The following is an 8,996-nucleotide window of genomic DNA, read 5'->3' as shown; positions in this document are numbered from 1 at the left end:
ACCATTAGAGATGCACAGATATCTCATTGGCACATGTTTGGTGCCAGGGGCAGATTCCTAAGGGTGGGGGGAGATAGAGTCACAGGTAAATCTTTAGGGGTGGGGGAGGTTCTGGTTGAGGCTTTCCTGGCTACAGTGTCCAGCCTGGGCCAAAACCCTTTCATATCCTGTCTTATGATTATTGTGAAAAGGGGTGAAGATTTCTCTTTATTTCCTGCTGGCAGGGGGCTCTGTACTGGAGTCTAGGGGAGTCAACAGGATGACTCCCAGGTAGATGCTGGTGCCAGGTGTTTTAGCCAGAACAACTTCACTGGTTATTGCACGTATGTTAGACTGGAAAAACAAAGAGACATGATTTTATGAGGAGACATGGCACTGTCATATTTAAGGACCCAGGTGAGGTAGAGGGAAAGGTGTCTTTGATTTAAGCATGTCATTATATCAGGATGACGTTGAGGTAGGATCATTGTCACAGTGAGGTAGAATTCTGAAAAATAAGTGTGAGTTTAGGAGGAGTGATGTTATGAGAGGCGATTACTCCCCCATCTGAAAGCATAAAAGTTAAGAGGTGTGTGAAACTTGTCTCCGGTCCAGGAGTTGAACTGGAAAAAATAGGGAGAGTAGGGAAGGTGGTGGCTATACCAGTATAGGGAAAGTAAGGGCTTAGGCTTTCAGGGATGTCACGTTTAACCAGACAGCTGATGGTAGAAAGAACTACGACAATCATCAGATAGAACATTATGAAGATGATCTTACATATGATGTGGGAGTCTTTAGGAAAGACTGTCAAGAGTCCTGCTGTAAAAATGATCATTAATAGAACATAAGAAATTAAGAACCAAAGTGGATAACAAAACATGACCTAGCCTGCTAACTGTGGTTGCGAGGTCTTTGTGAAACAGAGATGGGTGGGTGACTGAAGATGAGATGACCTCTCAGAATGATCAGATTTAGGGCTGGGAGGACACCTCAGCCTGAGTGATGTGAAACCAGGATGGGAGTCCAGCAACTTTGACCGCTGTAGGGGTAGTCAAGTAGACCAGATAGGGGCCACTCCACCTTGGTTGTAGTCCTGTGGATTTAGAACATTTGAGATAAATTAGATCTCCTGGGGATATGGGAGGATCTGGTTTGGCCTCTCAGGGTTGTGGAAGGCAGAGATCATCATGTCACAACAGGTGTCAGAGGAAGGAGAGGACTGGGACCTGCACGAAATAGGCCCAGTTTATAAATGGCATAGGTTGACCATCAATACCCTGTCATAGAGATTGAGGACATATTATAGCAGCCTGAAAACTCAGGAAGAACTCTGTACATATGGCCTCTATGTCCAAAAATGTAGAGAATGTCTTACCTGAGAGTTTTAGTGTGACTTGGATTCTGAGACAGACACCTTAAAGGGGGCTGTTGTTGCCCTGAACCCCATCAGTCTTCGGCAGCAATTTTTTTTTTTTTTTGGTCTTTTTCGTTTTTATCGGTACCAGGAATCAGACTCATCACTGCCTGCTTGTAAGACAGGCGCTTATACCGCTCAGCTAAATCCTCAGCCCTCTTGGCAGCAATTTTTTGTTGGTGACAAATCTGGCAATTTTGGCATTTCCTGTGAGGGCTAGAAGTTAGAATGGCCCACCCACTCTCTGGTGGCCAGGACAGCCCAGCAGCCCTGGGGTAAGGTCTCAAAGAATGCCAGGATGGGGCACTCTCTTGCTCAACGTGTTCTGCTGCATTTGAGTGTGGTCCACGGGGGGCGGGGGGGGCAAGTAGTTCCACCTTGTGTAAGTTTACCTGTCTCAGAACTCCAAGTGTCATAGGTAAAAATATGAAAAGCCATATTAAGGTCTCTGTGGAGTTTGAAGGTCAAGTTTTGCCTTTTTGTTTGGGATTTGGACTGCAGTAGAATTAAGTAAGTATGCAGGAATTTAATATTAGCATTTTAGATCAGAGAGCAGGCTTTATCCAGATGGCACACTGCTTTTTTTTAGGGTGCCACTTGGAATTACATAGTTAACAAAAAAGGCTTTAGTGTGCTCTCCCCTTATGGAGTGAAATCTCATTTTAATAGAAACATTTTGCAGCAAAAGTTTACCAATCTTATGAATAAATCTATCAAAACTGATCTAATACTGTCAAATTCTGAACACATTTAATTATTTTGAAACCTGTTATTTGCAGTACTATGAACCAAGACAAATAAAATTTTGTTTCTCAGACAACATTAAAATTTTTAATAAAACCCTTGTCATGGAACAGAGCTTGTGGTTTCCAGCAAAAGGAATTTATAACCTTAGTTATTAAACAGGAGATTGGGAAGGTTTTGATAAACAAGGCTGGTAAAATTATCAGGTGGCCAATACCCTTGATTAAATGGTTTGAGAATTGTAATAAAAAAAATAGCATCTCTTGAGCGGAGCCAAATTGTAAAAAAAGCATATCTGAGAGGAGCTGCTGAGATGCTGTTTTGCGGCGTGCCGGCAGAGTACGCCCAGCGTGGGGGTGGGGTGAGCATTGGGACATAGAGCACAGGGGTGGGCTGGGACTACCCCTAGAAATGTGTAAGGCAGTGGTGGTGATGATGGTGCACAGAGGAGGGAGGGGCTGGGATGGCACATGGGGGAGGGCTTGGGAGGCAGCCCAACAGTGCACAAAGCTGGAACTGCTTGCAGGGTGCGAGGATTAGAAAGCCAATTTAGGAACACAGCTGGGTTTTTATTAGCCTCCTGGACCTGTTCTAAAAGTTTGTTATAGTTAGTATGCTTGTGAGCAATCATATTGAGGCCCACAATCAGACACTCAATCATCTTAAGTAATTTTGTTGAACCTTGTCCATTTTGATAGTTCCAGTTAGGATCTTGTTCTGGCACAGCTACAGGCCCAGGGTCCTTATCTGTGGTGTTTGCTTTATGTCTGCAGTCAGCTTCTTCTCAAGCTGCTTGCCATAGCTGATTTCACTCTTGTGAGCTGAGAGTGGTATTTAGAATCATACAAACATCCTTAAAATGTAAATCATAACAATTAGTAATAAATTTAAATTGCTTGATATAATTCTGTGGGTCAACAGAGAAGCTAGCTAATTTACAGGTAATCTGAGATAGATCAGAAAGGGAGAAAGGCATATGTATATTAACCAGTCCCTCGGGGCCAACTTGCTCCCGAAGTGGTAGCAGAGCTTGAGGAGAAGATTGCAGAGTAGAGGGCCATTGGGCAGCCATCTGTCTGGTAGATGCATGTGAGCAAGTATCTGTAGAGTGACTACAGAGTGGCTGCTGGTTACTCTGGGACGAGGAAACACAGGCAGATGGCGTCTGACTGTGTGCTTTGCAGCGAGAAAATTGCTGTTGGCCACACAATGAATCTTCATGTGGACTGCAACAGGGCGGCTGTTACTGTTCACAAGAGGAGCCACAAGGGGGCACCTATTGACCCCTGAGATCCATCCCAAGATGGCAGTACCCTGTCATGTGGCAGAGGGCTGCAGAATGGCAACTGTTCCTGGCGCAAACTGGAACACTCATGCGATTTGCCAGAAGGTCAAAGGAAGGAGATTGAGTATGGTGGGCGGGCAGCGAGAATGCTGTAGAGGGCAGAGTAGTGCTGCTGGAAGAGGTATGGGTCACAGGAGGCAGAGAGGGAAATGATTACACAGTGGGAGGTAACTGCGGCACAGAGGGACCAGAGCTGCCGAGAGAATCAGGGATAGGGGGAGGGGAGGGTGCAACCACGGTGGGAGGTAACAGCAAGGAACGAGTTTGGGGGTAGGCAGGTGGTGGAGGAGGAAAGACCGGGGTTACATCTTGAGCATATCCTGAGGGCAGGAGGAAACAGCTTGGGTCGCGGCAGAGCTAGCTAAAAGTATTTGGGTGGGAGCACAAGACTTAATGAGAGACAGGTGTGTTCTCAGAACAAGGAAAGCCTCGAGGAATGGGAGTTCTATAAACCTGTCGCTGGCTTGACAGAAATTATAAAGATTTTTGAGAATGCAGGGGTCAAAACTCCCCTCTCTGGGCCAAAGGTCGCCATTAAATGGATAGGTGGGTCAGACCTCCTGGTAGTAAAAAGTTAATCGCTTAGTTTTTATGGTACTTTTAACCTTAAGAGTATGTAGATTGGAAATTAGGCATTGTAGAGGCGTCTTTTGGGAATAAGAGAGCACATTTCCCATAACTGATTCAAGCAAGAAATGAGCCGTGGACCAAAGGACAAGCCATCACTCGTTCTTTGGCGCCACACAGCGGCTAAGGTTCCAAAAACTCGTATATTCCAGTTGTCACTGAGAGATTTATGAGTGGAGTCCACATGGGGTCAGTAACAGTTCTGCCATGAGAGCTCAAGGCTGTAAGGAAAGTGAGGGCCTCCCAGTGTGGGCAGTCCAGAAAGCTCTGCCTTGGGCTATCTGAACCCAAAGGACGAGAGAGATTTGTGGACGTAGGTTTGCCCAGAAAGACCCTGCCCTGGGCTGTCTTAAGGACATGAGAGAGTCACAGACCCACATGAACGGGGAGAAAACTTCACTATCTAGAAGATATAGGTGTAGCATTAGGTTGTTTATTTATGCTCTTTCTGTTTTCCTGGTATGAGAATTACTGCTATAAATTTCCCTCTTAGAACTGTTTTCATTGCATCCCAAAGGTTTCTGCAAGTTGTACTAGCATTTTCACTTAACTGTAGATTGTTTAATTTTTTCTTTAATTTTATCTGTGACCCATTGGTTGTTCAGGAGTGTGTCATTTAATTTCCATGTGTTTATGGAGTTTTGCAGTTTCTACTGTCATCATTTTCTAACTTTATTGCACTAAGGTTAGATAGTATTCATGGGATAATTTCAATCTCTTTGTATTTACTTAACAATATTTTATGGGCTTGTATATGCTCTCTGATAGGATTATTTCCAAAAGATGTGAAGTATAAAACAAAAGAGGCCTTTATACTGAGAACACGGAGAAAGATAACTGACACCCCCTGACCACTGGAGTCCAACTTTCTCTCTGGTGGACACATGGTGTGGGAGGTATATAAGTAGCCTAAGCTTAGGGTAGTGCCCTGGTGCCATTAGAGATGCACAGATATCTCATTGGCACATGTTTGGTGCCAGGGGCAGATTCCTAAGGGTGGGGGGAGATAGAGTCACAGGTAAATCTTTAGGGGTGGGGGAGGTTCTGGTTGAGGCTTTCCTGGCTACAATGTCCAGCCTGGGCCAAAACCTTTTCACTTTATTTTTAAGATTGTCCTATGGGTAGCTGAGAAGACTGTATTCTGAGGTTGTTGGATGCAATACTTCATAAATGTCTAGCAAGTCCTTTTGTTCTCAGATTTGATTCAGTTCTGTTATTTCCTTGCTGATTCTTTGTTTTATCTTTCTCTTTGTGACAATGGGGTATTAAGGTCCCCTATTATAACTGTGTCATTGTTTATATATTTTTCATTTGTATTAATATTTGCCTTATACATTTGGTGTGCTTCTATTTGGTGCATCTATATTTGTAGTTATTATATGTTCCTCTTGAATTTTTGCACTAAAAAGTATGCAGTTCAGGTAAAGTTGATTACATTAAGGATAAATGGGAAGCGAATCACGTAGAAAGCTGGCATTCTTACAGACCTTCTTTATCTCTTTTAATCTTTCTTGGAGGTCATATTGTCTGCAAATAGGATAGCTACCCCTGTTTTTGTTTTTGTTTTTGTTTTTTCTGGATTCCTGTGGCAAGGAGTATTGTTTTGCATCCTTTGATTTTTAATCTTTGATTTTTCTTTTTAGTTACATGCATCACTTGTATCCAGCATTTTGTTGGATCTTGATCCATTCTGTCAGTCTATTTCTTTTGATTGGTGACTTAAGGCCATTTACATTTATGGTAAGAACTGATATATATTACATTGTCTTTATCATGTTATTTTCTTGTTCTTGTGTCAGTGCTTTTCCTCTCTGTTTAATTATTTGCCTTAATTATTTGTCCTGCTTGGCAATTTATTTCTGTTGTTGTTTATGGAACTGTGATCATTTTTGTTTCCATCTAAAGTATCTTTTAGTATCCTTTGTGTGTTGGATTGGTGGTCATTAATTTCTTCAGTTGTTCTTTGTCACTGAAACATCTTATGTCTCCATTGATTTTGAAAGATGGTTTTGCAATGTACATCAGTCTGAGCAGAAGTTGTTTTATTTCAGGACTTGAAGCATTTCACTCCAAGTCCTCATTGCCTTGAGTTTGTGTTGTCTGCTGTGGTTCTGATGGGCTTTTCCTCATAGGTGACCTGTTTCTTTTCTCTAACAGCTTTCAACATTCTATTCTTGTTCTGAATCTGAGATCTTGATTATTATATGGCTAGGTGTAGATTTATTTTTGTTATGGCTATTTGGGTTCTATATTCCTTACTTACTTGCATCTCACATTTTTTCCATACTCAGGAAATTTTCTGCTGTTACTTTTGCATGTATTTATTTCATTTGTGTTCCTTTGTTTTTTCATTACTATGCATTGTTCTTATATTGTTTTTCTTTGTATTGTCTTGTAGCTGTTGAATTATTGTTTCCTGATACTTTGTTATTTTCAAGAGATCTTGCCTTTCGCCTTTCATGGTCACTAGCTGTGATCCTGTCTGCAAAGTCTAAAAGCCTATCTTCAGCTTCATTCAAGTGGTTTTTCCAGTTTTCAATGAATTTGTAATTTCTTGGATATGTGCTTGAATCTGTTTCATACATTCTAATTGTTTACTATATTGATCATTTCTGATTTTCATCACTAAACTATGTTTTCTTATTTATCTCTGCTCTAGATGTGCTGAGAATTTCATTTATAAATGTTGACATTTCTTTTTTTTAATCTAAGAGATTATTTTTATGTGATTTTACTTCTTTACTTCAGTATCTACCATTTTAGAAATTTCAGATATGGGTCCCTTTGTCTTCTATGTCAGCGACTCCTGGACTTGTTCTGGGTGGGCTAGAGGTCTGAAGTTGCATTGTACTTCCCTGTTTGTCATTTTCTGGGTTCTTGGTGAAGGTGGGGAGCTGATGGCAATGGCCATCACCTCAGGCATTAGAAACTCATTTTATAAAGAGAAGTTCATTTGCTCATGGTATCCTTCATTTTCTTTCCTCATTGAGTGGTAAATATTTTTTACCATTTCTAAATAATTTTAATTTCAATTTTAAATAATTTTAGCTTCAAATTAAGTATCATACTGATATTTATAATTCAATATTTGTTAGGTAAATGATACCATAAGTAGATGGACAAAAGTAAATTGCATCCAGCAATATTTTAAATCTTTATTATAAAGAACAAACTTTAAGACCTTTGCATTCATGACAGAACTTCTTGTTTATTAACATTTATTTTGACATCTTAGATTTGCTATATTTTTATATTGCAATAAACTTTTTTGCATTATCTCATCTTACCTCATTACTTTCAAAATTACTAGAATGGTAGTATTTTTATTTCCAAAAATTAAACTGATAAGTCAAATCCTTTTGTATCTTGTGGAAGCAGGGATCAAGAATAGTTCTTATGTAACTGTCTGCTCAGAAATGTACTCAGCTTGTAAACATGGTCTGTAATACATGCTTTGTGATATTCTAATGGATTTTCCATATTCTCTTTGAGTACCAGTTTGACTTGACGATACTCCTTTAAACTGTTCATAAACACTGGAATCATTCTGCCAGAATTTGCTCATATTTACTCTATTATTTGTTCTCAAGGAGAAAATATATATAATATATATTTGCATGTAAGTCCTTTAAAGACAGTTTAATTTGCTATGGACAATTCTCTGTAGTATCAAAGGAAGAGTCAAGGACAAGGAAAGGACTTATCTCTACATGGTAAATGGTGATCATGGAAAGTAAAACAAAAGCAGAGCAAATCTTTATTTCTTACTTCTTATTTTCGTGTATTGGTACTTCCCCCTGTTTTGATAACATTTCTTATTTTGTTGCACTGACAAGAAATAGAAATATGTCCCCAGTATGGCTTCAAGTGAGCAGAATATTGGATCAATCAGTATTGTACTGCATTGGCTGCCTGGTCCTTTTCTCTTAGAAGTAAATGCACACTTGGGATATAATAAGTGAAAGCAAAACATAAGTATAATCCACTTATTCAACAGTCAGTCAAAAATCAGATAAACCAGTAAAAACTCTGTTTTTCCAAGGTGCTTGTTCGATATAAAGAAATTCAAGCATTCTTTTCTCAAAAAATTACTTTCTTTTAGACACTAAAAGAAGGAAAATACTTGACATTTTTGTCACTGATTATCATACAGTTCTTGATGCAGGGCTATTTTTTTAGTGGCCAATACAAGTGATAGTTGTCAAGTGTGGAAAATGTTTGAAGTTCCTATTGACTGTCTTTATACTATAAATCAGATGAGACACAAAAATTATTTCACAGAGATAACTAGAAAATGGAATGTTTTGCCACAGAGATCACTTTATACATGGAGATGAGGTATATTGCTTATTCAGGATAGAAATTTAGCTTTATTAATAATGAACTTAATGTAACTTAGGCTGTTACTTTATTTAAAAGTACTTGAAATTTACAATAGTATTTTTCCCTCATGCAAAAACACTTGAAATTTACAAGAGTATTTACAAGAGTATTTTCCCTCATGCAGAAAAAAAAAAGTGTCTCAACTTTTTTGGCCTCTTGGAACCAGCAACTAGAAATGACAGTAATACAAGAAAATACAATGGTTACACTTCTACATTTGCACATCTGTGTTTAGTTATTAATTCCAAGAATGGAGAGTTATCTAGACTGGATGCAGAGCTAAGTGTTTCAGACTTATATTTCTGCACTTACTTGAGTACAGGTCACTCACAGTTTGGGTTAATGGCTACAATGTAGAACATGCTTCAGTATTCCTAACTCCCATGTGCAACAGAAAGAAAACACATTGTATGTTTATGAATTGGTACAATAATAAAGTCAGAAAATACTGATCATTTATTATGTACCAGAAACAATAACCCATCTACCTGGGCAAAACATTTA

This window comes from Cavia porcellus, unplaced genomic scaffold (assembly GCF_034190915.1).
Source record: "Cavia porcellus strain 051 isolate PalLab524CR breed Dunkin Hartley unplaced genomic scaffold, mCavPor4.1 scaffold_16, whole genome shotgun sequence".
Lineage (NCBI taxonomy): Eukaryota > Metazoa > Chordata > Mammalia > Rodentia > Caviidae > Cavia > Cavia porcellus.
This window is presented reverse-complemented; position numbering follows the sequence as displayed.